The sequence below is a fragment of the Balearica regulorum genome, chromosome 4 (assembly GCF_011004875.1).
Source record: "Balearica regulorum gibbericeps isolate bBalReg1 chromosome 4, bBalReg1.pri, whole genome shotgun sequence".
NCBI classification, from domain to species: domain Eukaryota; kingdom Metazoa; phylum Chordata; class Aves; order Gruiformes; family Gruidae; genus Balearica; species Balearica regulorum.
The window spans coordinates 61,889,900-61,917,425 of NC_046187.1; the positions used below are offsets into that span (position 1 = coordinate 61,889,900).

At 40.7% G+C, this 27,526-nt stretch overlaps 1 protein-coding gene and 1 long non-coding RNA gene across 3 annotated transcripts in view; one reads left to right on the forward strand and one right to left on the reverse strand.

The window, feature by feature from the left end:
• Positions 1-27,526, reverse strand: part of RBPJ (recombination signal binding protein for immunoglobulin kappa J region) — a 158,869-nt gene that overhangs the window by 68,804 nt on the left and 62,539 nt on the right. Inside the window, exon 2 of one of the 2 annotated variants that reach the window (XM_075752374.1) lies at positions 13,659-13,755. The exons of the other annotated variant lie outside the window; for it this stretch is intronic. The gene's annotated coding sequence lies outside the window, so the exon portion shown is untranslated. The remainder of the gene's footprint in view (positions 1-13,658; positions 13,756-27,526) is intronic. 2 annotated transcript variants of the gene reach the window in all.
• Positions 3,205-27,331, forward strand: LOC142601771 (uncharacterized). Its single transcript, XR_012835391.1, has 3 exons — positions 3,205-3,463; positions 24,002-24,211; positions 26,110-27,331. It is a non-coding gene; the product is annotated as an uncharacterized LOC142601771 (long non-coding RNA).

Here is a 27,526-nt window from a genome sequence, read left to right on the forward strand (position 1 = left end):
ACTATTTGGAGAATTTAGTGATGGATAAGCCTCGTGCTGGTCCTGTATGAAGTTAATTTTGTGTGTTTAGTGGCTTACAGAGGCTGTCCATGGCCTCAGACTATGAAGATAATACTTGGTTTTGGGCTGTTTCTTTATTTAAAACGTTGAGGAAGTTACACATGCCTGAAACAGAAGATTTTTTTAAAGTAGTCTCAAGGCATGGTCAAAGAACACATAATCCTAAAAAATAATTGTCTTGTAATACTGCCATGTTGGTTTCTATTTGAATTATTTCTTTTGTCAAGAACAGTTGCACAAATTCTAGTTGTTGTGGACTTAGTCTAACTTTCATACCGCTTTCATTTTGAACCTCCGCTGTTATGTAGCCCATTTTCCATAATCCTTATCCTGAAAAAAGAAAGACTATTTCTGGCAGTAATTAATGAAAATAAATTCCATACAAATTGCCTGAGAATATTTCATTGCTCAGATCCAGGGTGGCTGACACTTGTGAATAAAATAACCTTTCAAATTTTTTCCTTTTAGGGGATTACATGTGACCTTTTAATGCTAAAGTTCATTAGTGCTTGGATATCATATTGATGAGCTTTGTACAAATGAATGGATGAACAGATAAGTCATAACTAAGGTAATGAGCTTATAGCTGTTATGGAGGTAACTGACCACATGTCATGGATGCTAATTAATTGAAGAATTTCTGTATGATTTTATGTATTGTCAGTCTCAGTTCAGAATTCACTCTCTTTTCTTGAATCTTAACAAGTGGTGGTTCATTTGTAATGCTCTAGGCAGCTCTATCTTTTTTCTAGAAATCCAGATATCCAGCCATTCTTATTACTCATGGCTTCATTATCAGTTTGTTTTTCTGCTCATTACCAGCACTGACCTTGCCAAGAGCTAAGCACATGCATAATTTTACTCATGCGATTAGAGTCATTAAAGCTAATGGGATTAGTCAAGAAAGTAAAGCTACTTCTGTTTAAGTGTTTGTTGTTTGAGGTAGTGCAACTAGAAACAAGATCAGGAAAGTCTGGAAGTAATTCAGACTGAACTATAATTTTCATTAAAAGGCATATAAAGAGAAATTCAAACATTTTTCCCTTGACCCAACCCTGATGCGTGATGTGGTTTCACGCTGGAGGAGAACAGGGATTTTCTGTTGTTGTTTTTCCTTCAGAAGATAGGGGCTTGTCAAAACTGAAGCTGGTCTCAGCAAACTTTACGAGGTCATTTCTCAAGTCTAGGATGAAATTTCTAAATGAAAGATAATGAGAAATAGGCATCTCAGCCCATGGCCCAGCGGCAGAAGCTGACTGTAACCTGATAGCAATGTCACGATGCTGCAACCTGGGAGACTACGAGTTCTCCTAGGAATATTTCATTAACGTGGGGAGTTTGAGAGGGGCAATCCCAGGATAGGTTTCACCTGGACAGAAAGAGGGAGATTGCTCTGAATTAAACAATGCAAAGATGCCCGCTGTCTCAGAGGAATGGCCTGACAGTTTGGACCTGAGCTTATAGTTTGAGGGTCTTTTGTGCAAAATCCTTAAGAGGTGTTTATGCTGGTATAGAGTGGGGAAAAAGTCTAAAGACGTTTTGTGGAAAAAGAAATGCATTTCCTTGCCAGTACTCCTGCCCTGCCTTTGTTCCTCATTTTGAGCGCTGCAAGTCAGCCTTTCTTTGACCTGCCTGCTGAAAGCCTCGCAGAAGCATTATAGCAGCCAGAAATAAAATGTTTAGAGTGCAGCTGGTTTTCAGCCCCTTTCTTTGATAGCTGTCTCAGCTAGGGCTGGGAGAGGAGGGGCAGGGAGCAGTTGTTCTGTCCGTCCCAAGGAAGTTCCCTTCTGGACTTCACGATAATTTTATGGCCTTTGATAACACAGGCCAAACATACAGTGGATGATTATTAACTCCAACACGATATTATTTGTCATTTTTGACCTCTGATGAGATGCCCCATATACAATGAATTATGAAAAATCTGGCCTCTCACTTACAAAACCAAATACCAACTGTTTTGCTATCATTCTGAAGTAATAAATCTCCCATGGCCTTGGAAAAAAAACCATCACTTGCAAACTTTCACCCATTTTATACCTTCCGTTCAAAAAAAACCACTTATTTTGGTCGCTGATAAATACAAATTACAATGAAAACTTATTAAAGCTACAGTAGAGGCTCTTTGTAGTGTTAAAGTTAAAATATTCGGTTAATACTGCCTCCTGTGCCCTGGCTTTTTCTGGGTAGAGGTTAAAAAAACAACAAATCCACCACTACTAACTCTAATACTGGGGGTGGTGGATATCTTTAACTATTACTCAGTTTTTTCTAGGAAAGCAACTGATCTATACCCCGATGCACACAATTTTGGTAACGTTAGAAAGAGCCATGTGTTGTTCGTACAGTGTTTAATCTCAATGAAGTCTGAGCGCCCAAGGTTTTCTGATTGATGGCGGAGGAGGAAGACTGGAGTGACAGTTAGGGTTTCGCCAGTTTGTACTGTATATACAGCTGTTGCTGCGCAGGGGAGGGAAATGCAGGGTCTGGCTGTCTGTTCCAAACAAAAAGAAATGGCACATGCTATTACTTCCAGATCATTGCAGTCCCTGCACCACCATCTGCTGGGGGTCAGAGCAGTTGTCCGGGTCGGCGTCAGTCATGCACAAACTCAATGCCTTCCACCGAGCTGCGCCCAGCAGTACATATTTACAAGAACAATAAAGCGAACCTGCTCCCTGGACACAGGCACCACAATGCTCCGTCACATTGGGAACAAAGGCGCACAACGAAAGTTGATATGCATTACAAAGGAGATTCTCGGGGATCACAGCTTTGTGATTTCAGGCCTTAACACAAATTGAAGGGAAGAAAAACTGTCACCAATAAGCCCAAACCTAGTGATCATTGTATTTGTAATTGACGTAGCATTGGTAAAAGGGTGCCTGGGTCTCTGTGTTTCCCCTTTTCCTATTTACAAAGTCCTCTGTAGAAGATAGTTAAATGGGAAAAGCTTTGACAATAAATGTTAAACACTTGGATATATTATTCTGTAACAGCAGCAAGATGATCTCTGCCACTTACCCCGGGTGTCTGCACATATCTCTTTTTACAGGGCTTATGCCATGTGCTGGAGTGAGGTGCAGAGAGCCCTGGCTGACATAAACTGAGCAGTTCCTGGAAACAGGACGAGTACAACTGTGTCACTGTGATGTTGAAACTGAACAAGCAGTTTTAGCATCATTTCGGCCCGAACAACAACTAGTGAATAATGCATTTCTTCTGCTAAAAACAGCTGCTCCAACACCACCAGTGTGACACATCAGGTGTTTCTGTAGGGTGTTGCAAACCTTTCACTTAGTGCTGTTCTGCACCCTTGGCTGAACATACGCACACAGACGTGACACCCTTGGTGCCTATAGAACTGGAGGTGGGTCTTCTTGCTGTGCATTAAGGCATAGAGGTAAAACACAACTTCTCTTTTCGATCTGGGCTAGCTTGCTGCAGGGCTAAGTCTAATGTTTCTGTACTGCATCAAAATGGAAGCAGGGGAGCAATGGAGCCCAGCGTAAAGACATCTGCATCGCTTGGGACAAACTCAGCAGTATTCAACTGAGTTTATTACTTTGGTCTCGGCATCAGCACTGTTAATACTGGCAGCAATGCCAGCATGGGGTGAGAGGAACGGGCAGCAGCCCTGGAAAGCTATGAAAAGGGCAGGTGGAGCTGGACCCAGAACATTTTTTAAGTGGGGCTTATTGCCAAATAACTAGAAACCGTGGTGTACTAGCAAAAACAGATGAAGGACTGCTGTACTCCCTGCCTCACATAGCTGCAGTGTCTGTCACAGCACTACCACATACATAATCTTTGACATTTCATCTGATAATCAGTGGGTTTGGCACAAGCAAACCCAATCTTGTTGGGTCCTATCCTCAGTTGCTTTTTACTAAGTTCCACTGGGCATTTTTGCAGAAAGCCTCTCTAGTCCATTGTATTTGACAGCCTTCTTGGATGCTTTGCCTGAAGCGTAATAGGGAAGAGGAGACCTCCAGGTAGCTGCACCCACATGCCTTGCAGACTCCACCTCCCTGGCCTTGCTGGCACCAGGACACCCTGGCTGCTGGAGCCGCTGAGCTGGTTCTGGAGCCTGCGGGGGCATGCAGAGCAGCCTTTGCCATGCTCCCTTGGAAAAATGTCACCAGGCTCAGCTACATACTTGTACTTGGAGGGCACTTGCCCAGAGCCATTCGGCATGGAGCTGAGCTACGCAGGTTTGTACTGCAGTTAGGCAGCCTTTCAGTGTTGGATCAGAACTAAAAGAAGGATTTATTTATTTTTTTTTTTTACAATCTAGTGCTGTGGAACTGAATTTGAAGCAAAAAGTTGCAGAAGAGTAGCCAATGTATAGTTTAGAGACATACTAAAATGTATGCAAAGTGTAAATATCTTGGTGTCTGTAATTTTGGAGAGGGGAAGGCAGGGGATGGGAAGCTGGCAGAGTGGTGCTCTCAGGACATTAGTAATACAATGAGAGGATAAAAAGCCTTTAACCTGTAGGTAATTGATGTAAATCTGCCCCAAATGTGTAGGGACTGAAAGTCATTCCCATCAGCAGTCCAAGAGAAATGATGTGTTGTCCTGCATGTCTAATCCACAGTAGACAGGTGCTACATCCTGGAAACCATCCCTTTTGGCACTTGCTTGCACCTTTGTTGGCAGCTTTATTCTAGCAGCCAGTGACTGGATTAGCACAGGGAATAGACAGGGTTTCTCAGTCATCCTTCTGGACACAGTTCAGACATATTCTTCAAATAATGCCAGGGGAATTGAGGGCTGGTTTCATATGTTCTGCAGATAACTAAGGGACTTCAGTATTCAGGACATATTTTACCAGTCCTGTGTTTACTAACAAATGCAAAACACAAGAACAGATACATTCTGCCTAATAAAATAACTTTTTCTGATAAAAATAAAGCTTTTACTAAATAAGTAATTGAATATCCATGTTGGTACTCTCATTCTATGGCACAGTCCTGCTAAACAATGCTCTTTTACGGAACACTCCCTCCCCCCGAACCATATTGTGGCATACCTAAAAGAAACGGTGCCCTGGAAAAACTGTATTCTTAACTTCTGTTTTGTAAATCTGTCATTGTGTGAACAACAAAAAAAAATCAGTTTATTTTTCTTAATTGCCTAGATGAAATGAATTTATGCAGTGCCCAGTCCAATGGGTATCCAGTTAAGCATACAGTTTAGGAGTCTAATGCTGAAACCACACAGCATCCAGGGGCTGCACTGGAAACTCTGTTTAGGTACTTAAGTGGGAGATGAGCTGTTGGGAAAATCTAGGCCAGAATAACAGTTTTATTTTTCATATTGTCCCTTTACTTCATCAACATCACCCTTTATCTCTGAGGCTGTAGATGTGTTTTTACAAAGACCAGTTCTGCGAGTTACTGGATCTCTGGGCAATACAAATTCAGTCTAGATCAGGCACAATGAAACGTATGCTGAATCAGCCAGAGCACAAAATACATCCACCTAATGGCAGTTTATGGCAGCTTTGTTCTTTATGATGCCTCAACGACAACTCTGGGAGAAAAAGTGATATTTAATCACACCCAAATTGCACAGAGGCAAGGTTTTGCCTTTTTGAACAAATTTAATCTGTTACCTTAAGCTGTACCAGTTGAGTACATTGCATCAAGAGGCAGTGACACTTTTGATCCAGGATTAACTGCTGTAACTTTGGATTTACTGCCTGGTGGAGCCTTGGCCTGATTCTTACCCCCAAACCACTTATATCCTGTTTCTTAATGTATCTGCCTTGAACTCATTTACAAATCTACTAACCTATCTTCTTCCAAATCTTTTCTCTGAATTGCTTCTGCAGTAACGTCTGCCAGTTTCTAATGTCTAATGGCCAGATAAATGACCATTAGAAAATAATGGATTCATAAAATGCAATTATGTATCTTTATGAAAGCAATATTTTAGTGATTTGCAGCTGGCCTAGGGCACACATACGGTTATTGTGAACTTCTGTTGCTTTTGTCCTCCATCCCGCCTCACTGCTTGCTCTACCTGCTTACAGCATTCTATTTTAGCCCCTTGAATTTGCCTGATTAAATAAGTCTTTGCAGTGGTATTTCCTAAGCGTATAATACAGGACTATATTGGACATGCTTAAACCTTCAGGAGGGAGAAAAAGATATTCAAAGCTTTTAATATTTGAATATATTTGTTCCCATTGTTTATGGCATTACTTCTCGTTGTTATAGAAATCTTCGGAAAGGATTATTGAAAGGGTTGTATTGCTTTAATCAACTTAGTAAACTTTTGTTTTGTCCTTTATGTTGATTACAAAAGCAGCTGACATTACTCTGTTTTACTTGCACCTTTTAAGTCATTGCACTGTGTTAATGGCTGAGTAGCACCTCACTGAGTGGCAGAACTGTGCTTGCTCAGTTTAAATACTGCTGCAAAAGTAGCACAAGAGAAAAATGTTGTCTTTAAGGTCCTACAGAAACTCTGGCTAAGCTGGAGTAGTGGATTGGAAAGAGATGTGGCAGAGAGAGAGAAATCGCAGAAGAAGTGAAAGAAAAAAGGGTAGAAAGGCAAAGGGAGAGACTGTTGCTTCAATAAATAGCGAGAGGGATGGCTGAGCAGACAGCATCAAATTGCTCCCCATCTCTGTTCTGGCACTTGCGGGTCTATTGAAAACAGGCCAGAAGGACATGCTGAATTTGTTGCTCCCGTGTGCCAGCCTTTTCTGCAGCAGCGAGAGAAACCAATCAGTGCTGCTTCAAAAGCAGCTGGAAACTGAGAAAACCCTGGTCCCCTGCTGCCTGGCAAGCAGCAGTACAGGGTCTTCTCGGTTTCCAGCCACTACAGAGGCTCCATTGACAAAATGTGTGCAGCATTTGAAGGAGCACAATGTGACAATGAAAGAACCTGAGGGAGACAAAACAAGGAAGGGGGAGAAAAGAGGGAGGGGGGGAGAATTAAATGGGAATGTGGGAGCAAGCTGAAGGCAGGAGGACAAAAACCAAAAGAAAAACATGCTAATCACTGCAAAAGGGGTGATAAAAATAAATCATCGTCATATTTGACACCTCTGCACTGCTTTATCAAAGAATATAGTTGCGATAGCAAGACTTGAGAAAACCAAGTAAGGCTTTACTAATGTTCGCTCTCACCGCCTCTCTGAGATACAAACACGCTTTAGTGTCTCACTTTGACAAATACCATTATGAAGTACAGAGTGACAGGAAGACGCCAGGTCCCACACCAGGGACCATGTGGTGCTGTGAACAGGACAGTTCACCTCCTCACCCTCCGTTTCAGAGAGAAGCAGAAACCATTAAAGAGCCCCGGAAGCCCAGAGGACAGTATGTCTTACTGTTGCTCAGAACAACGGGGAGAGAAAATAAATGCTGCCTGAAACAAAGCCATGGAGCTCGCTCATTTTCTCCTTTCCCTTGTACTTCATTGCATCGACTAAGAGAGTAGAAACCTGGGTATCACCGACACCGAAGCAGCATGGCTAGGCGTTACTTCTTTTACCGCTGTCTGCCTGGCCTTGTGGCGGGACAGCAAAGAGGGGCATCCAGGAGCTCAGGTAGCATTTTCGTAACCTCCCAGCTGTCCCCACTTGCGGTCGTTGTTCTGAGTAAAGGACAGGCTGGGGGTGCAAGAGCTGAGTTTTGTTACAAAGCAACTAAACTGGAAGGAGGTCCCCAAATGCCCTCACATGGCTCATGGCCTTTCAGTCCATGGGTCCAGCTTGTGCTACTTCAAAGTAAAATGCACTGAAACGTGACACAGGGTCTTCGGCACCAAGAGTTTCACTCCAGATAGCTGCCCTTATTGGGAATAACTTGGCAAGGTAGACGTGCAAAAGAGAGTATTGCTTGGGAGAAAGCACTAATGTCTAGAGATTTTCTGGGAGTTTTTGGTACTTTCTGAAAGGTCAGAGAACTGCACCATAAAAATTGAGGCAGAAGAACAGAAACGCTATTGTTAGTTTCTGGAGGCATATCAGCCAGGAACCGAGGAGGGGGTAAATTCTGTCTTGCCCAAGTTGGAAGTGGATAAGCTCAGTTTACCTGCATCTGCCTTTGAGCACCCTGCTGTCATCATCTTAAATGAGTTTTTCTTTTTAACCAAAGGAAGGCTCTTGCCCTGATGGCAGGAGTTTTGAAGTTGATAAAGCCTTCTTAAAAAATTCTCAGTTATCATTCAGGTTTAAAACAAAATGCTTCCATTTGCTCTGTTAAGTTGGCAGTTACTTTCAGTCTGGAGAAATTATTCCTGCAATGTAGTTACTGGTTAGGTAAAAAAAATAATCTGTTTCTCCAAAAGCAAACTTAATTTGAGCATGATCATGCATGAGCATGCATCTACACAATCCCCAATTTTTAGATCAGTGATCAATTTGTCTTCTCTGTGGGTAGTTAGTGTAGAATGGAACTGATTTTCTTGTGATATTTTTACTAGTGAGTTACTGTGTGTGATAATTTTGAAAGAAGCTACAGATGCTTTAGCAGTTGTAAAATGAGACCACCATCACATCTGTCTCATCAGAAATCCCCTGCTGTATAGTAGTTTAAGAATGAGATGGTGTTTATTATTTCATCTGTTTGGTTCATGTACAGTAGAACAAAATTGATACCGTATTTTCAAATTTACCATTTCAGGGTTTTTCCATGTGAACTGTAAGTTAATTTAAAGCAAAGGTACCTTGCTTCATCTGTAAATTCTTAGCTGTACTTTTTATGTCGCAGGAGAAGGTGACAGCAAGGGCTGGAGAGGAACTACCAGCATGATAAACAAATATGTAGAGATACTGCTCAAAATATTGTGCGAGAACCTGTTTGAATCCCTACTTTTAGGGATTTTTTTTTTCTTTTTTGGGTATGTCTCATGGGCTGGCTATGTCTACATTAATGAGTAATTCATCATAATAGAAATAGATCACCATATTGAAGTAGTTAGTGCAGAGAAACATCGTGTTCGTTATGAGCACTTCAAGGATTTGAACTTCAGGCTACCTCTAACTTGATCCCTTGGGTTGGCTCCTCTCACCATGCAAGTGGTTTGAAGTTGTCCAAAGGCCCACTGGTTGGTTTGGACTCTCACGTCCCCATTGGAGGCTGGAGCATATTTCGTGTGCACTGGGCAGAGCTTCTGGGTCAGTTCCCTGCGAAGGGAATTCAGTGCTTCTCTGCACCAAAACTGCTCTCTGAACCAAACCAGTGTGCAGTACAAGGGGATGGTCAGGGGATGGGATTTGTTTCAAAACTGCGCTACTGGTCTGAACCAAAATGCTAATGTATAGGCGACCATATATATTTTTGTGGCTTTGGGAAGACACTGCATTTTTTTTTTTTGTTGTATACAAACCCAGGAATTTTGCATGGTAATGCTTATATATCTGCTCATATACTTTTCTGGCCAGTAACCTCTGGTAAGTTCTCTGTTTAATGATTAAAAGACCGAAGCCAGCTACACTGAATCATTATGTAAGCAGAGAAATCCTTACATATGTACTTCATATGCAACTCAGAAGAGCAGATTTTATTTTGTCAAGTGATAACAATTGTGGTCCTCACATAAACAATATGAAAAATTGGTTTCCAAGCTGCCTGATGAAATAACTGTGATGTAAACTGAGGAAGTTTTACTCCAGTTCTCCAAAAAAGAGAAAGTGATGGGTTTGCCAAATCAGGAATCTTAAGCGACTGTCTGATTGAAGAAGATCCTGCTCTACATAGGATTTCATGAGAACACAGAAAGGGTGAAGGAAAGAAAAAGTCTGGAATCGTGTGGGCTTCATTTAAAGCAATGTGCTTGAAAATTCATTCACTTAAATGTTGGATATTAAAATAAATTAAGTCTCTTCTGTCTTCTCAGTTGGAAACCCCCCCCACAATACTGATCGCTTCCCTTGGCTGACAAACTTTGGGCAGTCTGAGGGTAAAAGGACACAGGTGTAGTAAGGCAAAATGATGATGCCTGGGATCTTTAAGCAGCTGATAGTTAAAACTTCACCCACATTTTGCTGCTAGGATCAATCTTTCTCTTTCATAGCTATATCATAGACTTCTCTTTTCACCTATGTTTTAAGCAATGAGTACAGCACATAAATATATTTCAGCATCTGAACAAAAGAAAACATTTTCTTTCCAACTCACTTATTTTGATACTTAAACTTGAAAAGCAAGTTGATACATTCTAAAGTTCCAGGAAAAGCAACCTCTGTCTTCTGCTTCTACATTTCTCAAGGAAAAAGTTAACCAAAAGCATCAATCAAAACCTGGAAAGAATCAGATCTGAAGTCTGAAAAAAGTAGTTAGCTCACCAGAGGCAATTACAAGTAACCTTAGAAATGCAGATACAATATATAGCACATCAGTGTATCCATCATGAGGTCAGAAGCCAGAACTCCAAAATGCTAATTCTGACTTTATGAATGATTTTCAGCTTTTGTCAAGTTATTACTATTCGAAGTTTCCCACTCAAGCAAAGGAATATTAATGCTCTGAAGAGCTGAAGAAAGAGTTCAACACTTAACAATTTACCTTTCTGATTTCTCATTTATTTATTTGAATGAATCATTACTTTGCTATTAAAACGCTGCTCTGAATTTTACTTACTACTGCTGGCTAACTTTTTGTACTGCATGTTTTAATTTTGATTAGTCACATTCATTTGTGCAATTTCGGTTCCCTGGCTGGATTGCCAGAGCTCAGGCAAGTTTCTAGTGCAGCTGCTGGTACAAGTACAAAATCTAGTTTCAGTTAATTCTTGTGTATATGATTTTCGCATTTGCTCTCAAAATGATCAGGCACATTTTGAGTGAATGCATGTTTCCAGAAAGCCAATGGAAAGGAATGTAAAGTGAATAGTGAAAAAGCATTTGACTGCTAAAAAAGAGAATTCCTACAGTAGTGTACTCTATTGGCTTTGCTCTAAATACTCTTGAATTTCTTCCACTGGCATCTGATCCATAAAGGGATTTGGTCACTTGAAATAGCAATTAAGTCCTTAAGTTCACAGTATGTGCTGTTAGATCTTCAGCTCAGCTTCTGTTTAAGCTTAATAGAGAGCACCCACGTTTACACTGTGGTACCCACAACCTGCCTTCCAGGTTGCTTTGCTAGCTGCCAAAGGGAATGGTGGCACCGCAGGAAATTCAGGCAGATGTCCTCCGCTGCCATGGAGGTGCCCGAGCTCCCTGCGAGCCTCCGTATTTTGACCTGGAGGCTCCTTTGGCACCTGCGGGTTTGCATTCGCTCATATGCAGAGCTGCATCTGTCAACTTGCAGCTTACTGCCATTGAGACCTGACCGATATCCCAGCTTTGGTGCAGCTGCACTGGGGCTCTTGTAAGGGCTGAGTTGAGTATAAGCGGCAGAAGCAGGAAAGATTTCTGTCTGCAAAAGGCTGAAGTAGGAATTGCTGCCATCCACTTTTGTGCAATACCCAATTTGGTCCAAATTCCTGCCAATAATATTTTGAGGATCGTGTCCTAAGCTGTAATTTTCCTATCCCCAGATTAGAGGCTAAATTTGCCCAGGGAGCTGGGCGATGCTGCTTCCCAGGGAGCTACGAAGTTGTCAGTCAGCTGTGGCTCCAAACTCCTGGCACGTCACACACTAATTAAAACCTGCTTCTAGAATGTCTTTTACACTTATGCCTCGAAATGTCATTCTAGTTTAGGAAACTTTTGGAGACAGCCATGCTCAGCTCCTTTCTGAGTCGCAGAGGACTCAAACCTACATTTTCTACCTCCTGGGCTTCCTCTGCCTCAGCACACCGTATTGCCCTTTCTAATTCTGGCCCTAGAACAACACAAGTGTATTTGTTTCATGATCAGAAGATATTTTTGTAAAGTTTTCCACCTCATTTTTGCAAAACTGGAAGTTTCCTCGTAGTCAGAAACTACAGATAGCCTCAGATTTAGTTTTTAATCTGGACTGGAGGTGGTCCACAGGGGTGTTCAGAGATAAGGTCTCAGTTCAGTCTGACAAAAGACCAGGAGCTGTTTGTAAAATCAGCATCCATGTTTTGAACATCTCCTAGGTGCTTCTGATTTTCTTCTCTCAATTTAACACAAAAATGTAAAGTATCTTCCCTTCCACCCCAGGTTTACGACAAGTTTAGAGTTGCAGGAGTTATAACAACTGCATCTCTCAAACAGATGGGTTTTTTTAAATTTGATCAGGCTTTTTAAATTTAAATTTCATCAGCCTTTTAAAATTTGATCTCTAAAGAAAGCTTGCAGAACTCCTGAGCAATTGTTAATGGGTCACCTGATAAGTCATGGAGATCAATTCTTCTTATCCTCAACCATTACGTCCCTATTACAAGTGAGTACAGAGAGACAGACGGTGCAGGCTTTTACTTCAGCTTAGTCCATACAGACTAATTAAAAAAACAGGCCCAGTGCAGATGATGCCAAAAGAAAAAGTCCAAAGCAAGAAGAAAAAAAAAAGAAAAAAAAAAAAAAAGAATTACATCATTTCCTTGTATCTTCCCTAAGGACAAGGGACTGGAGAGTATGAGTCAGTCTGAAGAAATGAAATAAAAACAGCCCAGCTTTTAGTGACTTTTCCTTGTTCTTACCTTGTGGAGCAGAGCAGGCCATGGGGAATTAGCAGCAGCAATGTGACTGCTTGCTAGATTTTAAAATAGGAGTGAAGATGTGCATGTAGATAGCTTGGCTTTACAATTTGTGACAAAGATATAGTGACCAGAAAAAGTGGACTTGAATGTGGGGCAGGATGGCCTTGTGGACATCACGTTTTCTGCTGCCTACAGTCAACTACAAAGTAGATGTGCTCTGCAGCTAGTGGGTGAAATATTTTCAAAGCTCCTTAGAGAGAAGAACACATGTTGTGTGTCCTTTTGGGTGCTCAAGCCTCTTTTATACCCCTGCTTTCCAGTCTACAGTACAGAGGTGCTGGGAGGATGACATGGTGGATGACTTATACACTACTTTCTTGGTATAAGGACAGTGTATTTTGTCCGTGACTTATGACTTGCATATCACTTTGCCATGTACTCGTCTTGCTCTCTGTCTGACATCACAGTGTTAAATATTCTGGCAAATGATGTTTAATAATGCAACCTATTTTTCTGCTTAATAATTCAGTGAGTGAGAATTATCTTGACACTAATGAGCTTCCTACTGTGTCAAAATGGCATCATTCACTTCTGTTTAAATAATGCTTAAGTTAATGAAGGATTGACTTTTTGAGCCAGGGGTTCATTTGATAGCATCATTCACAATTCCTTTAATATCAAGGATAGTCACCAGGTCAGTGTCACTGAGGAGGTAGTTATGAGAATGACTATAAAATGTTTATTGCATGCTCAGACAAAAAAAGGGGTCTGTCTATTGCTAACAGCCCCTCTTTTCACATGTACTCTTCCAGCTTTATGCATTATCATAGGGAAGTGGTAGTCATGAGGCAAATTTTAACATCCACAGTACCTTCAGCAAAAACAATAAAAATCGTTTCTCCATTAAATGTCAGCATTAGTTAAAAGAAATTGAATTTTTAAAGTATATAGGAGAAATAATTTATTTTTATGTGAAAAGGCTAAACTTCTATTTTATCCTTTATATAAGTTCCCATGTGTACCTTGCTTACAAGCTGCTTGTTTGCCTGTTATTGTGTTGTGATATATATTCCACAGCTGGCATGTTAACAGTGTCTGGGAGTCCTTGCAGCACAGGAGCTGAGAAATAGACATTTCAGTGTTGCTTTGTGCAAAATACCACTTTCAATGACAACAGACAATTCAATAAATTACTCTGATAGACATAATTTTGTGTGACAGACATCTGTGGAGAAAACAAAAAAGGCAGTACAAGGTATTTTTGTTCACACTCTCCGATGTCAGTGAAGTCTTTCAGTGATCAAACCCAATAAGTCCCAGGACTACCCTGGAGCCTCCCAGATCAGAGCTTACAGGGCAGAAGGCTTAATTACCCAACTCAAGTTTCATTGTTCCCTGATTCCTGAGATTTCATTTCAGAAGGAAAAGATTTGGGGTCTCCTTTTGCCCATATTTTTACAAGTTTTTATTCTTTTCTGGTTTTCACCTCTAATTTCCAAGGTCTCTTCTGTCTTTTTATACGATACTCCTTCTCTGCCCCAAATAGCTAGTCTGGCAAGCACAAAGATGTTTAAAGGACTTCAGCCAAGTTAAAAGTGTGTGTAGAACTGATGGAGGATTTAAGATGAGAAGGCGGGAAAGACCTACCTGGCGGTGTACATATAATTGGCAGTATAGATATAATTTCTCTTAATAGTTCAGAGCTTTGATTGTTTCACAGTCTCAGTTTTCATTTAAAAGTAAGTCCCTCTGAAGAAATGTTGATGCCCATACAGATGCCTGCGTGTGCAGTGTGAAACAATAGCTGTGAGCAATGCTGGTCTGCGTCATGAAGTTCAGTCATGTTCAGTAGCTTCAGAGCTCCCTGACAGCTTTATCAAATGACTCCATGTGCCAGGAGGAGAAAAATGTGAAGACCCTATCAGCCCCTCCAAAACCTTGGCTTTTGCAGTAACGACCTCTTTGCCTGTGAGGAGCAAATGGGAATGAACCGTGGGATGGGCGTGAGAAGCCAGGACCACGCAATCTTCATGTCATGCTGTGCCTTGGGCAGAGGCTTGCAATCATCTGACCCTGTCCTCAGCATCTGTTTCCCCGAACTGCAAATAGTTCCATTACCATCATGCTGTTTTACCGTCCTATGAATGCAGATTTGCCCTATGACAGAACGAGTCCCACCTCTGATGGAGTAGATTTCGCCATCCTGTATCGTGTGTGTGCTTCATGCTGCAGGTCCTACGTAAGCCTAAGAAAAACCTTCTGATGTGTACTACTGATTGTTTACATATGTTATCAGAGGGAAAAAAAAACAGGAAAGGAAACCTGGCAGCTCATGCTGCCAAGAGACCTGGCAGTAGCTAGAATCACATTTAGATCATTTCCAGTCAATAGGCTTTGTTTTCATTTTTCAAAAAAAACCCTTCCTAGAAAGTTGCTGCACTGTTATTTTTTTCTCTGTTACAATCAGTCCGGAGGAATACTTGCAATGACTCCTGTCCTTACAACCAAAGCAGGCAACGTTGGGAGATGCTTCCAGACAGAAAGTGGAAGGTGTGGTGAGATGCTGTGCTGTATACAAGTTCAAAATGTGCAGTGCTGCCTGGAGCTGTGATCAGGGTTCTGTGTGATAAAGGTCTTTTAATGGTAATGAAATCAGGGACTTGTGATGCAAATAGAAAACGATGCCAAAAGAAGAAGGAACAATGCAATAAAGTTTAGGACCTAGGTATGTTTCTCATCTTCAGGTCAAGCTCTGCGATGGGGCTAAAAACACGAGTGCTGGGGGACTGGGACTCCAGCTGCCTGCAGCTAGGGATTGCCTGTACCAGAGGGAACGTTTACTTGGCCAGCTAAGCCAGCCCTCACGGCTCTTCTGAAGCCAAAATCTTAGAGGGAATAGATACCAAAGCAAGTTTAATTAGAGTCTAGCTCAAATTCTTTCAATTGTGTTAAAAGTCTGTGTGGTATCAGCTGATCTGTGCCCATTCACTTTATTAGGGTGAAATGGAAGTTGCAAACTCATATCAGCATCTCAAGTACTACAATCTCAGCTACTCCAGGCCCAAGCTTCAGGATTCCTTGGCTATCAACACAAAAATATTCTCATATTGTTAAGCTGGGGACTTAAAATGAGTGCTGACTCATTTTCCAGTAACAGCCATATTAACTTGGCCTGAAGACATGCAACGTAAGCAAAAATAAAATGTAAACTTTAGTATCAGCATAAGTATTAGACATTCATACTAGCATCATCCAGAGAGGAAAAAAAAAAGGAAGTTCAAGTGCAAGCAATCACAGTGCTAAAGAGGCCTAACACGAATTCTGTGTGAGAAGATGCAGTGTTATTAGCATCGTCTTTTCTTTTGTCATCTTAGTCATCAGGAGCACAAGGATGGCAGTTGTCACGCTGCAGTGGAAGCAGGGCAGTGATAAATTCACTTCATGTCCAGTGTCAGATTCCAAAAGCAAAACCACAACACAAGGATTATCTTGTCATCACAAGCACATAGAAAAGTGACAAAAGCTATCTGGTTTTGACATCTAAATAAGATACGCTTAGGAGACTAAAGTTAGGATCCTACTTTTACTGTGTCATCCCTAGTTAAGGGAAGACCAAAGATACTGAAGCTGCCTACAGATTACAGTATCTAATGCTACTTCCCTCTGCCCTCCATGGCCACCAGAGATATGGTCATGTCAGAGACCCTGGCTGTTAGGTCATATGCTCCAAAACACCGACGCAAGACATAAAAAGTTGTCAATGATATAGGAAAAACAAAGTCATGCTTATAGGCTGAGATGTCAGAGAGATGTGGAAAACCTTAGCTGAAAAGAAAACAAACAAACAAAAAGATGCTATTCTGTCAGAACTTGGTGGGCAACTACCAGATTCTGCTGTGTTTTTCTTGTGAGAGGGACAAAGATGTTTTCTCCTAAAGACTGACAATGGTAGGACATTGGCATGCAGAAATTTCATATCTGGAGGTGTTCCAGACCAACAGAAGTGGAAAAGAAAACAACTTAGAAATAAATGGATTTTGATGCCCAAATCTTCATGCAAAAGACCTAATCCTGATCTGAGCTACTTCAGATGGCAACAATCACCAGTGCCAGACTCCCAACCAAACGTACCCCTGTCTATGAACTTTTTACATGTTTGGGAGTGGAGGGAAAGGTTGGATGAGTTAAGTCTGGCTGAGGACATCCTGGTTCCCTGTTGCAGGCTGACTGGAATATTTTTGAGTTTAGCTCTTCTGCAAGAACTGTCCGACTTCCTTCCATGAGAAGAGTGAAAGAGGTCCAACACTGTTAATCATTTTACTGAAAAGCCGTCATCCACCTTCATTTCACTCTTGTGACTCCTGCAAATGTTAGACAGGCTCTGGCTCAGAGCCAGCACATGGTAGTGGCAGCAAGAACTCCTTTCCATTAGTTTCTTTAATTCACTGTTTCCCTTACAGATCTGAAAAGAGATGAATCAAAAATAATTGCTTGCTTAAAAGGTAATACTGACTTGTTCATTAAACCTTGTTGGGGCACTGGGTGCAGGCACTTGAATGATCTGGAAAATATGAAAAGAACTTGGCTGGGGAACAAAAACAGAGCTGATACGTGGTAATGACAAAAGCAGAAGTAGAAGCTATATAATACAGGCAAATTCCTGTTGAATGCCTCTTTGTCTTGCTTTAAAGAAATACAGAGAAGCACTCAAGATGAACAGATAACTCGCCAGTGTTCCTCACTGCAGAGCTCAAGGAAAGAAGGAAATGCTTCAAGGGTTAGTTCCTGGCTATATGGAATATTGCTGGACTGAAAGCAGTCAGCTGGAGTTCATCCTGATAGTCCCACAAACCATCTTATCACAAAAATGTACAGTAATCTGTAAGAAGCAGCCACAGTATTTTCCCACCGCTTTGTGCTTTATAGGCATATGGGGAAGGGGGTAGAGCGACTACACCATGGGCTTTGTGCTGCACGTGAATAATGATCTTGGTCCATGTTCAAAGAAATGTATCTTGTGGAAAGGGGAAAAAAAGGAACTATGATTGCATGTGAACTTCAGCTCTTCCTCTTCCCTACTAATTATTTGTTCTGTTTGTTAGGGTGATATTTCTTGCATGTTTGTTCATATACCATACCAAAGGAATAAAGATGAGTCAATAAACCGATGGATGATACATTCTGTAATGTCTTTGCATCTGCCTCCACTGCAGCACTACCAGCTGGGGAGAGACTCCAGAAGCATCAGTCCCGCTTCACAGGCTGATCACTGGCTCGGTGAAGACAGAATTTCTCCTATTTACAGAAGTATGAAATTAGAAGCAGCAAAGTATTATACCTTCAGAGAAACCGATACTGGCTACTTTCAGAGATGACAGGAGTATTGGCTTAGCCTTCAACCAAGATACACAAGAGTGCAGTTTTAGCATCTGTTTTCTATTTATGCCAATCTGGGTCTTAAATTGAATCACTGTATTTCAATGTGATGTTTCATAATGTTTTTGATATACAGCTTTCATTGTCTCAGTGTAAGGATACAACTGTATCATCTTCAAAAACTAAATGTGTTGTGTGCCAACTTTGCAGTTTAGATTCAGGAGTACAATCACTCTTCAGTTTGTACTCAGTTCCCAGGTCAAAGTGCAGACCTGATTTAATTGGGTCCTTTGAACACTGACATTGGAAAGACACAAATTAATTATAGTGGTAGTACAGTCAAAGGCAAAATGACCCATTGAGGTTTCTGGTTCGGGCAAGTTCTTACACCGCCGTCCTTCTACTAGTTCACTTCCAGCTGATGTATGGTGTATAGGTAGTTGTTAATGCGTTATGACTCTGTTACTAGAAAGAAAATCTCAGGCTTGGCCTCAGTGAGATAATTAAGACAAGTAGGAAGAGTTTTTATCCTATTTTGTAGGGTTAAAAGCCGTAGGATTGATGCCATGACAGCAAATGCCTCTTCCGGCATTTTAGAGACACATTTACTAACTCTGTGAAATTATGTTACAGTCTTTGTTCAGTCTGAGGCACTTGTATTTTCCTCTTACACATCGCATTTCTGTGGCCAGGATGGAAGCATTGGTTCAGAGGTCAGGTCGCGGGTTTCAAAAAAAAAGTTCCAAAAATTTTCTACAAATCTGTGAAACCTGACGTGCTCTCTCCTGGTCCTGGTGGGCCTTAGGAGCCCAGGCTCCAGGGGTCACAGCTCCAGAAGAGCCCTCTGCACAACAGTCCTGGGGCCAGGGGCTGGGGGGGCGGTTTGGGAACCTACTTGAGCCAAGAGCAAGGAAGCCCTGGAAGCTCTGGCTTTAACTTTATTTTGGCCTCCATCTCTGTAGAGGTCAGTTGCAACCCCAGCTCAAGCCAAAATTTGCCTGCCTGCCAGGCGTCTTGCCATGGAGGAGGCTGCAGAGGCTTATTGCTAATTCAGACTGACCTGGCCAAGGGTCTCAGGGTTTCCAGGCTCCCAGTCCAGCTGGCTTTCTGGGCTCCCCAAGCCCGCCTGGAGTCTCAAAGTCGTGGCAGATGCTGACATGATTCCTGTTGATTTCGCTGCTGCTTACCCTGATTAGCAGCCACTTTTTCAAAACTGCTGCTGCAATCCCTAGAGAGCACCTTTCCTTTTGGAAATCATGCGTGTTGGTATTTCCAGAATTATTTTTTTTCACTTTGCCTGCTCAATGGGAAATTTCACAAGCTTTTTTCCCCTCTAATCTGCACATAAACAAATTTCAAAATGCCAAAATTTCCTCCCTTCAGATATTCTGGGGTTTGTCCACCACTGGTGTAAATGTTGGCATTTAGATCCCAAGAAAGATTTAACAGATTTGAAGGGAGAGACTCTCAAAATGTAGCAGATTGCACAGGGTTACCCTAACGGAGGGAAAGGTAGAGCTCTGCTGACAAGGTCCAGCTTTTTTTGTGTTCAAAATTTGAGAAAGTTCAACCTACAAAGAGATTGTAGCCAGGTTCTTTGGTTTTCCATATTTTTTACACTGAATAAGAACTGAAAATTCAGAAAATTCTGCAACTCTGGTAAGGTCTCTGTCCAGTTGTTGAACCGTTGCTACCCTTTGTGAAGACAGCAGCTGTAATTTTTAATGTTCTCCTTTGTGTGTTGTTTTGTAAAATGTCTCCTTTTAAGGCACCTAATCGCTCATGAAAAAAAAAAGATTAATGTCGATGCATAAGGAAAAGTCCATAGCTTCCCAATTCTTAAACTTCCTGTGCTCCTGTGGCTGAACAATATAGAATTGTGTTGAGAAGGAAAGCACATTCCCAGTGGTACCTGTCTGAGTTTGGGATTATACCGTCATTAACGGATACACTTAAATGCAGTTTTAGAAGGCTCCAAAGCTGACATTTGCCTGAACATCTAGTGTTGCCTTAGTTTTAGTACTGGTTTTATCTACCTTCTGCAGTTAACAATGTATATTTTTAGATGATGCTATGGTTTCCAAACCAGGAAGCCCCTGCAGCCACTGTGCTGGGTCAGATGAGTAGGAAAAAGAGAGCAAACCATCAGTGCTTTGTAACTACCATAGTCTCTGCAGGGCTTCTGAAAAAAGCCCCTAAAAATAGCTTCCTTGACACTTAATGCAAGGTGTCTAGTTTTTAAATGAAATGTAATGTATCAAGTATTATACCTTCATGAAGCAGAACCAATTCCCATTTCTGTTGCTTCATACTCATGGGCGCTACTAGGAGTGGCATGAACAGAAAAGCAACATGAGGAAGTTTTTGGATGACTCTTTTCTGCAAGAAGTTTTCGTTCTTTTTATATTAGAAAGAATTTTGTGAAGGGGGAAAAGAGTCTGTTATGTAATGCACCTTCACCATGCTGTATGTGCTTTCAGCTCTCTATTTTGGCTCCAACCGAGCCTTCAGGAATAGGGCCTTTCACCCTGCAGATATTTAAAGCTTCAAGGCTGTAAACAAGACACAGTAGAATATGATTTCAAGGTAGAAGAGAACAGTGTGGTATGTCAGAATGGTATTTGGCACTGTGAGACGATGGGGCTAAAAATTAGGACACTGTTATTTTTTCTGCCTCTTTAATATTTTAAATTTCTTGGCAAGTGTCTCTTCATTACATATTACACCTCCCATCCCTGTGTCATCGGGGGAGTAAAGGCTCTTACAGGATGCTTGGAGTTGCAGGACAGAAAGTATAGTGTGGGTCCTCTTACTGCAAAGCGATTGCACTGCCACAGACTGCATCTCAATTTATGAAGGTGCAAGCGTGAAATGGGCAATCTGGCCCCACAGGCAAAGTGCGTTTTACTGGTGCGGATCCAAGGCATCCAGAACCCCAACAAACAGCAATCAGCAGGTAACTGTGCTGTGACTTTTCTTTAGGGAATGAAGGTATGAAATACCAAACCAAGGTATTTTTCTTGGTCTGTACTTCCACCAGAAGAGGTTTGTTCCTCAGGAACAGCTGTGCACAGGTTCCTGTCATTTTAAGTGATAAACAAAAGGAGTATCAAAAGCCCTGCACAAGCGTGTGCTTCCTGCAAAACTCTCTGTGTCCTCTCTTCCCTCACCCTTGGCAGCAACGTATGGAACAAATCTTTCCAACTTAGAGAGGTGCAGTAGGCTTTTCTGCACCTCTCCTCAACTCTCCTCCATTGCCTCTCCTCAACTGTTTTGGCTTTTGAGGTAAGACTGGTTTAATTTTTCAGATCTACTAGGATTTGGCCTGCATGTTTTGTTTTCCTTTTCCTGTGTTATTGCAGACTTGTGCCCTTCTTGCTTACTTATTGATTGGCAGCCGGATAATGACACTCAAGAACTGATTTTTTTGTGATTTCTTTTTTTTAGGAATATTTTTTTCCATGGTAGAAAAACCAAAGGCAGTGAAACTGAGTTTAAAGTTTAGCATTCACAAGCATTGGTTTTATTCAGAATAACTTTCAATTTTCTCACTTCAAAATACAAACAGCCAGAGCTGTTATAACAACAATGTCGTCATAACAAGTCCCAGATTCGTTCATTGTTGCCCAGCCTGCCTTTAATTGTCTGAGTGTTATAAAAGTAAATTCAAAAGTTTTGAATTAGCAGCATTTAAAAATCTGCGCAAATCTGGAACTAATAAGGCTTATACTGAATATTAGTTCTAGAAAGGAAGGCCATTTCAAAATATATTTCTACCTTAAATTTTGGCTTGAGTTGACTTTGTACAGAACTGAGGGACATTACGTTTGATGTTAAGAGAGAAGCCAAGCCCAGAACTCAAGAGGATGGACAATGGTAGATGTGATCAGGGAAATAGAAACGCCTGGTAATGTAAGAGCAGTGAAGAAATTGCAACCATATTGCTGTAAAACAACACATAAACAAAGGCACCAAACAGATGGGTTAGCTGCACTTTCAAGAACTGTGTGCGAAGGAAAGTATCACTAGTTTGGATTGCAGAAGAGATGGAGGAAAAAAGACCATGTGAATTTGTGCCGCCACCTGCCATTAACTATCCTAAAGTCAAGTGAAAGTCATTGTGTGGCTAGACAGACAGAAAGTAGGATTAATAAAAGTGTTAAAATGAAACAGCTAAGCTTTCCTACTACACCTACAGATATAAGGCATAAAGTGAAAGAATAATCAGGGAGAATTTGAACCTAGTAATCATTAGATCAATAAAAAAGAATTCATTTAGGACAACTGGGAACTTAAGAATGTAAAAGCAAGCACAAAAGTGATGTTTTGGCCAGGAATGTCTGGACAGGGAAAATAATTTTTTTTTCTAATGTCAGCAGAAAACTTTGTCTAAATGTCAGCAGCAAGAAGAAAATGTGAATTCGTCAGCAAAAAGAAACATTTATCATTCCTAAACTTCCATGTCACCTATGGCAACTTCTGGGAACAAGCTTTTCTGCAGGGAATATTATGAATATTTACTGGCAATACATTTCAAGTATTTTTAAACATCTCCCTGAAAACAAAATATGTCATTGGATGTCCACTCCAGAATGGCCTTCTGTATCTGAGAGGAGAAAAAAGTGAACAGTACACCTACTTTTAAGCAAGATCCAGAAGGATTTTTCAAAAAAGCAAAGGCTGAGGAGGGTAGGGTTTTCTGGTTTTGCTGTACAGACAGTTGATCCTAAAATGCTGAAGAAATGAATACAATGTCGACTTATAAATCATTGTTCATCACAGTGAAGCAGTTATGAAGGAGCCCTTTAAAAAAACCCTGAGTCAAATAAGAACAGGTAGAGAAAATTCATAATAGGTTATTAGCAGATAAATGTGGGCAGTGTAGCCACGCTCTGGTGTGTACCCAGTCCACTGCTGCCTCCCAGGTCCCACAGGTCCAACTGGCCCGTAGCACCTTACAACCATAAGGGCTGAAAAATGACAGCAGCATCTCATCACTTTCAAGCGTATGAAAGTTTCAGATGAGGCCACCACAGTGCAAACCACTCAATCTGTAAAGCAGCATATGTAACCGCAGCAGAAGACTGGATTGCCCCCATATCCACCAGGCTGGCCGTAAGTGCCCCCTCCTGCTGTGAAATGCCCCTTCTGACCAGTTCAGAGCAGGAGCTTGCCCTCCTGTCTGCCCAATCTCCAGGGAATACTTGGGGGTGGTGTATCCAAAGCGCTGCTGGGAGCTTGTCATGGTACTACGCCCTACTCCTCGTTTTGTGGGATGGGTGGGAGTTCTGGGCTGAGGTTGAGAGAAAGTCCCTATGTTGCTGGATGGAGGGAGAGCTGGCTCTGCTGGTGGGGTAGGGATGAGGTCCTTATCTTTGCTTGCCATAAAACCAGAACAAGTTACACCTAATAAAGAAAAGATGACTGACCTGCAGGTAAAGCAGGTATTTTTCTGCCTACTAAGGTTTGAGTGGGATGCTCATTTTGAAGCTACACTTAAAAGTTAGTTTGGTGGAGTTTAATAAGCCAGCACCTAGGGACAAGGGGGTTTCTTTGAGAAAATGTTTTGATGTTTGGGTTTGGGATTTTTTTTTTAAATTATGACACTAGCTGCATGAAATGTATGTCTTACCACAGAGTCTATGCCAGGACTATGAAACCCAGAAGTCAAAGCATGGCATAGCTTAAGACCACAGTAATGCACAATTTCGGGAAGAACTAGACCTATCATCTATGAGTGTTCATCAGTAAACAGCACGGATTCTTAGTTTTTCGGTTTAGAAGAAGGCCTGAAGGACTCTAAGAACACCTAAAAAGACAATGCCCTTTTTGTATTTTTGTACCAAATTCTCATTCTATAACATGCTACATTTTTCATCTTACAGCCTGATTACCAGATACCAGACTATACAATCCATCACACCATTTTTTAGGGAGAAAACTTCAAAAACCTAAGTGAAACTAATGCAATTCGTGTCTATTTACACAGGCATCCTGTTTACAAAAACATTCCCCTTAAGAAAATGGCACAGTCCTCTGTAATATCCAGGATTACCATGTAACACACTCACTAAGGGGGAATTCAAGGCACTGCTGTCTGTTGTGTCACAAGACAGAACCTTCAAGTCCCATGCATGCGGAGGCACAAAGAGGAACTGCTACGATCCTCTAGACTGTCTGGGCCACTGAAATGGTAAAGGTGAGGAGAAGGTAGCACTATCTCTGCTCAGCGCAATGAACCAGGTTTTTTAGCAAATAGGCATGCAGGGGTTTTTTTAAGGAGTGAGGTAACACTAGAAATTATAATCAGTTCCAACCACTTCACCTTCAAGCTAGGAAAGCAAAAATCCTTAATCTAAGGTAAAAGCAAAGCAGGACCCTCAGAGTAACGTATAAGCCTGTTAAAAATCAGATGTCTGCTCTATGGTTCCAGGAATTTAAAGGCTATGAAAATAAACCCCATTCTACCATTCAATATCTAAGGAAGAGGCTTCACCATTACCTAAATGGCCTGCCCAAGCTAAATAGCAGTATGCATTAATATTTCAAGAACACCTTGATAGCGCTATTTAGAACACAGATTATTACTCAATAATCTCAAAAGCAGCTCCCACTTACTGATGTTGCTGAAGATGACTTGAAAAGTTGACTTTTTGCCATATGGCCTACCTGTCTACAAGTTATCTAAAGCTCCTATAGGGTGTCGCACAAAATGAAGCCCAGATTCTGGAATATAATCCTTGACTGGAATTGTGCAAATCTTTTGCTAAGAGAGATAAACATTTGCATTGCCTCTTCTGGGTTTGTGTAGTTCTGGGTATATTATTACCATGGAAAATTCAGGAATATTTGACTGGTTCTGTTAAAGAAACATCTTAAGGAAAAGATTAAATAAATCTCATGCCTATGCAATGATTCAATGAATTTACAATTACAAAACCCAAGCTCATGGAATTTTGAACCCAATGTAATTTTTATTTTGCTGGATTGGAGGACCAGAATTTTATCAACACGTAAGAGATGCTGCAAATTTCATTTAACCATACTGCACAATTCTCTTTTCTTACTCTCAAACTAAATTTCAGTGATCCAGAAAAATCGGAAGTGCCAATTTTTGATATAAGATTTGTAAAGTACCTTTTTGTGTACATATATCACATGCATATGCATGTGTGCACGCACCCACATTCTCTTTGCTATCGTTTCACCATTAGGTTCTATATAAAAACTGTGGAGGTTCTTTGGATAATTTCTAATGGCTCAGAATACCCACTGGGGCTGAGAGCAAGCCAGAGTTTCTGGAAACCTAAATCCTCTCATTTTAGTAGTTTTGAAAATCCTTGGCGTTTAGCTTTGAACTTTAACCAAGAAAAGTTATATCTTATAAACAATGGCATTTGTTGATTGGATGAAGGACTAGATCAATATTGATTTTGGCAACTTGTTTTGGCTGGGTTTGCCTGAAGAAATATGCTGGTTGTGGTGTTAAAAAGTTATGTCAGTTCCTCAACATGTGCCTCTTTTTCTTGGAGCATTGCCTGAAAATTAGTTTCCAAACTTACTTCCAGAAGTTAACCTAGAGGCTGGCCTCCTCAGCAAAGGAAGCTACACAAAAAATACTGGAATATAATCTATTATTGTGAGTTAACAACAGCCTTTTTCTGAGCTATCACCATGTATGAAATAAAACCAAGAAGAAAGGTTAAAGACATATAAAACAATGGATTTTTGTTTCACAGAAGCATTAAAACATAGGACCCAATTCTCATTTGCATTGAGTCTGATTTACACCATGTTCTTGCAATTTAAAAAGAGCTGTAAAGTAAATAAGCAGAATGATAGTGACAAGATTTTAGGCACTATGGGAATTACCTAGTTGACACACAGCTAAAGAGGAGCCATGTGATTCAATAGGAGCCAGTTCCTGATTCAAGACCAGTGCTATGAATGAACAAAAATGTATCTTTTGGAGAAAATGTGCCATTTTCATTTCAAAGTTCCCACTGTGACAGAATCTACTGCAAACTGATAAATTGCTACAATTAACATCACAATGAAAATTTTCATCTTGTTTTGATTTAATTTTTCTCATTTCAGCTTCCAACTGTTTGAGACTCTGATGCGACTGCTACAGGAAAGAGACACTTTGGATGTGGCTATCTATCTACCTGTACATCTAACTATCTACCTACCTATCATCTCCCATTTCCTGTATATGCTGTTAGTTCACATATCTTTCTCCTCTCGTGGTGCTTAGCCCTCTGATGTATTTCCAGAAAGCAATCATACCGCATCCCAGCCTTTCTTTCACTATGATAAACAAGACAAGCTCCTTCACGCCTGCTCTACAAGAGCAATTTCCCCCATTTCGTCCAGGTGCCTGCTCTACCCATGCACAAGTTTGAATGCTCAAACATGAATGAACAAAGTTTCCAGATAACATCTTACCAATACTCTTGGCAAATAGCATTAATATTTTCCCATTTTAAAAAAGAACTTCCCTCGCCTGATTCATCCTGAGATTACTTGTCCCTTTTTGTGTTCAGGTCACTTTGTTCCTCTGACTGTATCCTGTGGCTGACTTGCCTTTTTGTTGGGGTTTTTTTGTTTGTTTTTTTTTTTTTTGTTTTGGTTTTGGTTTGGGTTGGGTTTTTTTGGTTGTTGTTGTGCCCTGATGAGGAACGCCACTTTACAACAGAAATTCATGTTCTTTGACCCAGAGGATGGAATTAACCTCCTCTGTCTTCAGGCACTTTTAGAAAGTGATTTAGTCTGTCCCGAGAGAGGAGTCCAAGACAGGTGGGATAAATGAGCACTAAAAAGTTCCCATTTCTATATGTTGAATAGATGTGCCTTGAAAGCTGCTGTAGTGAAAAGTATTTCATCAACAGATTATGTGGATACAGTGTTGCGCTCCCCCTCCCCTAGAAAAGAACAAAACCACTTACTGAACATTTCTGGATTTTCTGCATTATTTCTAATTTTCCTCTAATACTGGCTAAATACATTGTTTGTGGTCCTCTCTGGTCATTACTTTTGGCCCTTGATTTTATATACAGATGTATAAAAAATTATAATTAATGTGTTTGTGATGTCTGGAATCGTTCCTTACCCCCTCCTACTCAGAACAAAGGATATTTTCCTAATTTTTAACATCGAAATTAATTATTTCTTAAGGCAATACAAAGGAGAAAAAAAGCCCCTACTACTAAGGATGTACAAAGTAATATATGTATTTTTGGAAGATATATATTGAAAACTTCTCCAATTAACTGTCCTTTATTAAATTTCTTCACTTTCACTTTAGCATCAAGTTTATTTTTAGGAAAAAAATGCTGTTTCAATTTTTTTACTGTTGTAACTTACTGGTAATGAAAAATGAGTTATGAAGCACAATATAAAAATTAAGTTTATGTTAAAGATGTTAATCTATAATAATTTAAGAGTCTTGCACTTGTAGTAAACTATTGCACTTATAATAACCTATGCAGTGACATATTCATTCCATAGATTT